This window comes from Bombyx mandarina, chromosome 25, assembly GCF_030267445.1.
Source record: "Bombyx mandarina strain Sakado chromosome 25, ASM3026744v2".
Taxonomy (NCBI): domain Eukaryota; kingdom Metazoa; phylum Arthropoda; class Insecta; order Lepidoptera; family Bombycidae; genus Bombyx; species Bombyx mandarina.
In genome coordinates this window covers 5,279,239-5,289,108 of record NC_143231.1, presented here as the reverse complement: position 1 = coordinate 5,289,108, position 9,870 = coordinate 5,279,239, and positions in this window count along the sequence as shown.

The following is a 9,870-nucleotide window of genomic DNA, read 5'->3' as shown; positions in this document are numbered from 1 at the left end:
AGGCTCTTCAAACACCGTTCTCGCTGAAATCGTCAATTACGATGTGCCAACTAGTCCATAGACACGACACACTGATTTTCTCGCCGAATCTTGTCAGTGAGTCGTGCTTTCGATCTGGTGGGCTTCAATCAGAGGGCTGGGTAAACGCCACTACTTTTAGATTTCTTCGTTTTTTCTGTAATTGGCTTCTAAAAGGGGTCTTTAATTTATATTTAGTTAGTTAATTTCGAGACTGGGCTTTTATTCAGGGTGACCAATAATTTAAACTAATGGTTTCACAATCAAACACACAATTTGCAAATTAATACTTTTATTAGAAAGCAACACTAGGTATGCAGTTAATACATAAGATTAGCGTTTCGCAATGCAATAAACTAATTATAAATATAATTATATTATAAATTATAATATAATACTTTTTATACAAATTATACAACTTAAATAAATCTGGACGATTCTTTAGCAACTGCTAAGGGCTGTTTATTTTAAAATACACGAAAAAGAAATATTGCGTAATATACAGTCATATTTCCTAAGTTAGATATTTATTAAAACAGTAAGTATTTGGCCAAAGTTACATAAAATATGATCGAGTATGAAATAGTTTGCGCGGACAAGCACACTGGGACAAAGCTAGAGATAATTGGATATTGCGTGAGAATAGAGTTTGGATTTCTTAGTAAAACATGACTCATGTTTGAATCATATATCACTTCTTTAGTACTTATCTAAATTTATGTCCTTCCAAAATGAAACACATCTTACATGTACCGAGTTTTTTTTAATATAAGCTATTATTTCAATAACAATAAGAATCATTTTCAAAATTAAATAATGTTCAAGAAAATTTAAAAAAGAAAGAATACTACTGTATTTAGTTATAATTTGTTAAATGGTGGTTCGAAAAAAAACTTGTATTCCATGATGGCGTAGGGTTCAAAATTGAATTATAAGCTTCTCTGTTTTCTTTTTGTTTATAAGCTATCGTTTTTTGCGATTCTACATTTTCAATTTTCAAACAGGTTTAATTTTCAATTGTTAACTGTTTTCTAAATTTTAAAATTTAATGATAATTTATAATTCGTTCACAATGACATAATAATAACTGGTCACGCGCGGATTTAGTAATGGGATGCTAATGAATTATTGGGATGGCGCCACCTTTGGAATTTGTCAGTTACTAATTACCGCGACTATCCAAAGCGTGGTTCTACCCGATCGATCACGCTTTACCGCTAGCTGCCTAGATGGCGGCACTTGTATATTGTGTGGTGCTTGTGCTTATGAAAAGCTACGTGAGCTTCGTCACCCCCTCCCGCCGCCCGCGTGCATCCATCGCCGAAGCCCGCACGACAGTCACTGGCAAGGTCTACAGGTGAGTGCAAGTTCTTTTAATTTATTGCCATTTTATTGCTGCTTCCGTGTAATCATTCGCCCGCCCGCTCGCTTATGTGTATTTAATTTATATCTTTAGTTTGATTACTAGCTTTTGTTTACCGCTATATAGTTTTACCGCTCCGCTAATTATAAGTGACAAACATTTGTCACATACCGCTTAGGACGGCTATTTACACGCCTTTCTACAACCCCGCTTTATATGCTCCCGCCGCAGGAGGGCTATTTACACGCCCCCTTGCTACCCCATAGTTTGGTCCTGCGAGCCTGGATTAGATCCAGCTTAAATTTTAATTAAAATTAGAATTAATTTATGATTACCCCCATTCGCCATTTTGTTACTGTATTGTATTGTATGTAAAAGTTAATTACATTCATCGCTATTAATAATAACTCGTAACCGCATATTGAATTATATTTATTAACGTAGTTCATTTAGTGTTATTTTTAGTCAGTTATTTCATAACTTCATTATGGAAAATAGACAACTAAAGAAACTTATCGCGAAGAATAATTTAGTATTTGCACAAATTAATGATTTATATAATAAATCAAAAAATATTTCGGAGTTTGATTCGGAATTAATTGAAACTTTTCTTGCCGAATCAGAATCGATTGATGACATGCGTGTTAGATTTGAAAGCAATTTGGATGATATCAATGATTTAAATTTAAAGCAAAACCCCGAAGTTGAGCCTGAATACGCAGCTTTATCGTCTTTTGACACGTTATATAATTACGTAAGACGCGCTCGTAACAAAATTAAAGTTGGTAATTCGTCAAATGTAATGAGAACTACCGCCGCCATAAATGTAACATTGCCAACAATTTCACTTCCTTCCTTTGACGGACGCTCTCTTGAAGGATGGGAAACATTTTACCAGGCTTTTAAAGCTAACATTCACGATAACCCGCAACTGTCTGATGCGCAACGTGTGCAGTATTTAATGGGCAAATTAACACATAGTGCATTAAAGTTAACCGCTGGTATAATACCCACAGGTGAAACATATAATATTATTTGGTCGAATCTAATTAGTAAATATCAGGATAAACGAGCTTTAGGATGTCATTATCTGAATAATATATTAGATTTAAAAAATTGTTCACCTACCGCAAATAGTTTAAATATGTTCATTGAAAAAATTTCATCTTCGATTGCCGCTTTAAAACAATTAAATTTACTTGATTTGACTGATTTTATTTTATTACAATGCTCACTGAGAAGGTTGGATCCTCAAACTTTACATTCGTTTGAAGCATCGGTTCGTGGTATTGAAATACCCACAACTGAAATGTTTATTAAATTCATACAGGATCAGATAAAAATATTAGAACGCTCTGCACCGAAGTGTAACATAGAGAAATCTAAAAATCACAAATCGTTTATTTCTAGTAGTTATAATGACCCAGTCCGCACTGAAAGGGTTAACAAACCGGTTTCGTTATCTACGTGCGATCTTTGCTCGAGCTCGCACCACACGCAGTTATATCGTTGTAATGAATTTAAAAATATGATTTCACCGCAAGCACGTTATGATTTTATTAAATCGCACAAGGGTTGCATCAATTGTTTAAGCTTATCGCATACATTAAAAGCATGTCAATCAAAGTTAACATGCAATAATTGTAAGAAATATCATCATACTTTGTTGTGTTTTGGTAATAAACGGGCGAATCGAAAAAGTAAAAGCGTACCCAGTCCATCGAATGACTACGCTGATATGGACAGGCAGGTCAGTCGGTCGCAGGTACATGGAATTCCGAGTGATGCCGCGCGGCCCGATTACGGTCGGTCCCAGGTTCAATCTCAACCTGTTGTTCAGAGTTACGATCATCATGATGCCGCTTCGAATACTTGTTTACACTCTAACAGAACGATACAACAACAAAATAATACGACCGCTACCACGTTGACTCACAGTTCGGAAATAAAATCGAATAGTAATATTTTATTATCAACCGCTCAAATATACGCTCACTCGAATAAAGGGGAACGTAAAATAGTTAGATCTTTAATAGATAATGGTTCCCAAAATAATTTAATAACTGTCAATTGTTGTAAATTACTTAAATTACCGATTATACCTTTAAATAATTCTTATATTAGAGGTATTGGATTAACCGCTCGCCCGATTCACGGATATGTTTATTTAAATATTGAATCTAGATTTTCTCCTAATAAATATTATATTCACGCTTTAGTAGTAGACTGTATTACAGATAAATTACCCGCTTATTTTATAAATTCCTCAAATATGAATCATATACGTAATTTACCGCTTGCCGATTCAAATTGGAACGTTCCAGGTGTGATTGATATGGTGTTAGGTGCTCAGTTATTTCCATATATATACTTAGGTAATCGTATAGATACTGGCTCACTAGCGCCACCTGCCGTAGACACAACCTTCGGTTATGTTCTTATGGGTGACGTACCTGAAGTGAGTTACACCGGCATTATGAAACCGCAACATGATAATTTTTCTGTTATAAATGATAATAATACCTCTTTGTGACTATCTAGTACAGTTTATATTGATAATCCACCCGCTTTCGAAAATACTAAAATTCATTCTGCATTCACTTTAAATAAAACTTTTTCATCTATAACGCATAAAGACCTTGAGTCATTTTTACATAAATTTTGGGAATTAGAGGAGATTCCTCATGAGCGTCATCTTAGCCCTGAGGAAGCCGAGTGTGAAAACAAATATATTTCTACAATTACCCGCGATAATGATGGCCGATATACGGTTGAGTTACCATTTAGTAGAAATCCCGCTGACCTTGGCAAGTCTTATACTGTTGCTCACCGCCGTTTTCTTTCGCTCGAACGTAAGTTTGTTCAATTACCCTCACTCCGCGATGATTACGATATCGTTATACAGGATTACATTAGTAAAGGTTATTTAACTGAAATTAACGACACCGCTAAGGAAACCGATAACGGTTATTATATACCGCACCATGCAGTTATCCGCCCAAGCAAGACTACCACTAAACTACGTGTAGTTCTTGATGCTAGTGCTAAAACATCTAGTGGACTGTCACTTAATGACGTCTTGCATACTGGTCCAAATTTACAGGCAGACTTATTTTTGCTATTGCTACGCTTTCGTTTGTTCCCTGTGGCACTGTGCGCTGATGTGGAACAAATGTACTTACGCATTAGGGTGACCACAGACCACCATAAATATTTAAAAATATTGTACCGCTTTAAAAATGATAAACTTCGCATTTTCGCTTTTAACTGTCTGCCCTTTGGTTTAAAGTCATCACCTTATTTAGCAATGCGTACTATACGTCAATTAGCATCAGAAGAATGTTATCGTTATCCGGAAGCCGCTAGTGTAGCTGAGTCTCAATTATATATGGATGATCTCGTCACATCCCTACACGAAGATATTTCAGCTATCAAACTATCGAAACAACTAATTTCACTCTTTAAATCAGGAGGTTTTAATTTAACAAAATGGGCAAGTAACTCCACTGCCTTTCTTAATATCCTTCCAGAAACGCACCGCTCTTCTGTAAGCTTCTCTGATGATGCTAATAATACCATGAAAGTTTTAGGCCTTGCATGGCTTCCCGCTAATGACTCATTTTTTATGACGAGCTCAAACACTAACGAAAAGTGCACTAAAAGAACAATATTATCTTTAGTCGCACGCTTGTTCGACGTGCTTGGTTTAGTTGCTCCAGTTATACTGTTCGCTAAATTGCTTATTAAGGAACTCTGGAATTCTAAAATAGACTGGGATGATACACCTCCAGATACAATTATTTACCGCTACTCTTCACTTGTGAAAGAGCTTCCATTGCTTTCAACTATAGCAATACCGCGCCATATTGGAGTTTCCAAAGACTGTGAAGTAAATATTGTTGCATTTTGTGATGCAAGCTTGAACGCTTACGGTTGCGTTGTTTATTTACACGTTACAGATCCCACAGGAGATATTACTTTAAGATTATTGTGCTCAAAATCAAAGGTTTCTCCGGTTAAGATAACTACATTAGCTCGCCTTGAGCTTTGTGCCGCTCTTGTTTTGTCAAAATTAGTTAAACTTATTTATAACGCTTATAATTCATTACATCCTATCACCGCTATATACGCTTTCTCAGATTCTACAATTGCTCTTTCTTGGATTAAATCTTCCCCGCATAGATGGTCAATATTTGTAGGAAACCTCATCGCTCAAATTCAGGAGAATTTATCACCTGACCGCTTTTTTCATATTAATGGTAAGGAAAATCCTAGCGATTGTGTGTCACGAGGTCTTTTACCGTCACAAATTATTAATAACTCGCTTTGGTGGCAGGGTCCTTCTTGGGCCTGCTATCCTATTTCACAATGGCCTATTGAACCTTTTGTACCTTGTAAATCTGGAAGTGACATACCTGAAATGAAAAAATCTGTAACACTTACCGCTTTAACTGTTGTCGAAGATTCCCCAATATATCAACTTGGGTTGAGAATTTCGTCATGGTCAAAACTTCTTCGCTGTGTTGTTTATGTACTTCGATTTATAAGAAAATTACCGCGAAACAAGTTTGTAACCGCATTCGATTTAAATACTGCTGAGAAAGCTATTATTCGAGCTCTTCAAGCTAAATATTTTGGTCATGATATTGCCAGCATTAGAAAATTAGATTTACCTTCGAAAAATATTCGTAAACTTAGTCCATTTATTGACGAAGATGGAATTTTACGTATTCAGGGTAGACTTTCGAACTCTGATTTACCGTTTGAAACGCAACACCCCGCTTTATTGCCAAAACACGATCACATAATAAATATTATTGTTGATTATTTTCATAATACAAACTTGCACACCGGTCCGGACCTTTTGATGTCTATTATTCGTCAACGCTTTTGGATATTGTCCGCTAGAAACGTTATAAGAAAAAGAGTGCATATGTGTAAATCATGTTTTCGAGTATCACCTTCACACCCAACTCCCATGATGGCTGACCTTCCGTCAAGCCGTGTAATGGAGGCCAAAGCTTTCTGTCACACTGGAGTAGATTACGCGGGCCCATTTAAGATAACGCTTGTACGCAAACGTGGTCATCATTCACAAAAGGCTTACATTTGCCTGTTCGTATGCTTAACGACAAAGGCTATACATATTGAGTTAGCCTCGGATTTGTCAACGGACTCATTTCTTGCCGCTTTCAAACGTTTTATATCTCGTCGAGGTCCAGTTTCTTTCATGTATTCAGATAATGGCACTAATTTTGTTGGCGCAAAGGTTCAGTTAGATGAAATGTACAAACTTCTAGTTTCAAATAATTTTATATCCGCATGGAATGATGAATTAACTAAATACCGAATCATTTGGAAGATGATCCCACCTCGGGCTCCACATTTTGGAGGTTTATGGGAATCAAACATTAAATCCGTTAAAACTCATTTAAATAGAGTAATAGGCGCACAAATTCTCACTTACGAAGAGATGTTGACTGTGTTGAATCAAATAGAATGTCTTATGAATTCCAGACCTTTATGTCTTTTATCCGCAGATCCCAACCCCGAAATTCTCACACCCGCACATTTTTTGATGTCCACTCCTTTGCAGTATTTACCCGCGTCTGAATTATCCGCAAATCAGATGAGTCTAACTAATCGCAAAGCGTTGTTAGATAGTTTGGTTAATTCCTATTGGAGGAAATGGAGATTAGAGTACCTGCATACGTTGCAAGTCAGACAGAAGTGGTGTACATCAGATAACCCCGTGAAGGTTGGGACAGTAGTTCTTATTCATCAAGATGACATTCCACCGCTCCGCTGGCCACTTGGCGTTATACAAGAGGTGTATCCAGGTGTCGATAACATTATACGCGTTGCTTTGGTAAAAACGAAATCTGGATTTCTTAAACGTCCAGTTGTAAAATTATATCCGCTACCGCTAGAATAAATTAGAGTACCGCATGTCATCAACCGCTTCAACTCTACTCGTAAACATTCATGATGGCTTATTATTAATTAAAATTTGTTTCTTTTCAAATAACTTCCCGCTATTTAAGCTTTATGCTTCCTATCTTAGTATCTTTATATATTTGTTGAAAGTCCTGCGAACTTTCAAGGCGGGCAGGATGGTCACGCGCGGATTTAGTAATGGGATGCTAATGAATTATTGGGATGGCGCCACCTTTGGAATTTGTCAGTTACTAATTACCGCGACTATCCAAAGCGTGGTTCTACCCGATCGATCACGCTTTACCGCTAGCTGCCTAGATGGCGGCACTTGTATATTGTGTGGTGCTTGTGCTTATGAAAAGCTACGTGAGCTTCGTCACCCCCTCCCGCCGCCCGCGTGCATCCATCGCCGAAGCCCGCACGACAGTCACTGGCAAGGTCTACAGGTGAGTGCAAGTTCTTTTAATTTATTGCCATTTTATTGCTGCTTCCGTGTAATCATTCGCCCGCCCGCTCGCTTATGTGTATTTAATTTATATCTTTAGTTTGATTACTAGCTTTTGTTTACCGCTATATAGTTTTACCGCTCCGCTAATTATAAGTGACAAACATTTGTCACATACCGCTTAGGACGGCTATTTACACGCCTTTCTACAACCCCGCTTTATATGCTCCCGCCGCAGGAGGGCTATTTACACGCCCCCTTGCTACCCCAATAACGTTAAAATGCAAAACACAGATTTATTCAAAATTTACGTTTAAAGGTCATTTTAATGACATGTTGTTTATTAAGTAATTTACATTCCACTAATAAAGTGTTAATGCCAAGTAGTAAGGGATTGGAAGCACTGTTTTGCCTTTTAGACTTCGGTTTTACCTATGCTCACTTCATTTCCATAGAGATGCAACATAAAAAATATAAAGAAAAACGATTTTTTATTTTATAATATCGATACATTTTTATTATTTGGTATTGCTTTTGTTATGAATAGCAGAAGTATAGCATATCTTCTAGATTTTATGTGGAAAACTTTAAAATTATGTTTTAAGAATGTAATTTTCGAGTAAAATACTTATTTTTATCAACATCGTAATATATAAGATTTTGAGTATTCGTCAACTTTCTTATCTTAGTGAACAATTCTATGATGATATTCCAAACCGGAGAGGTTATTATGCGTAGGAAGAATTTGCGATTCCGTTTAAAACGTCGAACAACCGTTTATCAAAAAGTATTAACTGATAATAATATCATCAACAAAAATTTATGAATAAATTTCAAATTGAAATATTTAATATTATTATTTAAAAACGTACACTTAAAAACATTAATAAAGCACCATTTATATATTACTCATCACATTAGGCTGGCCTATAAAACTTCTACAATACATCAAAATGTGATTTAGTATGTGGCGTTTAAGAACGCACCTTTTTATGATGCGTAAGCCGGAACGCACGAGAGGTGAAAAAAAAAAAAGTAGATAGTCTGTGAGACGGGACCTTTTTTTACCGCCGAAAATTTAAAACGAAAAAATTATTTTTAATGTGTTTAATAACTAATATAATATAATAACTTAGAATTGTTTTAAAATTTCTATTGTTTCAACTGTGGTGTTAATTACATAAAACACGACTTTACGGCGAAATAAAGAAGGGACTTTATAATAATATGGACTCCTTCAAGTATATGATTCAAACTATATTCAGATTGAAATTATATTGAAGCGTAAAAGTAGTGTCAATTATATCTACCACTGGCGAAAACTGAACAATACCTCTTTAGTCATTGCAAACAATGTAAAATCGTTTACAAGACTATTAGTCTTTCAAATTATATATGTAGGTAATAAATCGATTAGATCGGTAGGCAGCGGCTTGGCTCTGCCCCTGGCATTGCTGAAGTCCATGGGCGACGGTAACCACTCACCATCAGGTGGGCCGTATGCTCGTCTGCCTACAAGGACAATAAAAAAAAAAGATTTCAGGTACCATTTCATCGACAAAATTTATCGATAAAATCTGTGTTAGTTAAAAAATAAAATTTTATCGTAAATAGGATTGATAACGCGCACATCCCTATCGTTAACCCCCGTGGGCCTTAGAGGGGGATGGTAGCGGGGGGCGGGAGAAGACGACGCCGTGCTTTTGAAAATGTGATTAATTGAGTAATTACCTATCTTGTTAAGCTGCCTATTAAGTTCGTTGTTCACACATCAATAAACTATACCTTCTACTGTTATAGTTTTTGTTTAAGAGATTAATTAAAGCATCGATTTTTTTCTTTTTTTAAGTAAAATATAACACTGGATCTTCAATGTTTTTGAATTATCACTATTTGTTCGACGAGAGAATATTTTGCTAATATTTTTGTGCACTTTATGCAATTTAACATTATAAAGCAGATAATTAGCGAAGCCCACGGCTTGTGACGCGAGCGACCAAATTTTAATGGAATACATAATTTAACGTTATTTTTTCTTGCGCGACAAATGTAATGAGTTTCCATGTCAGACACAGAAAACCAATACGGCGTGAACTCCGACGTCCAT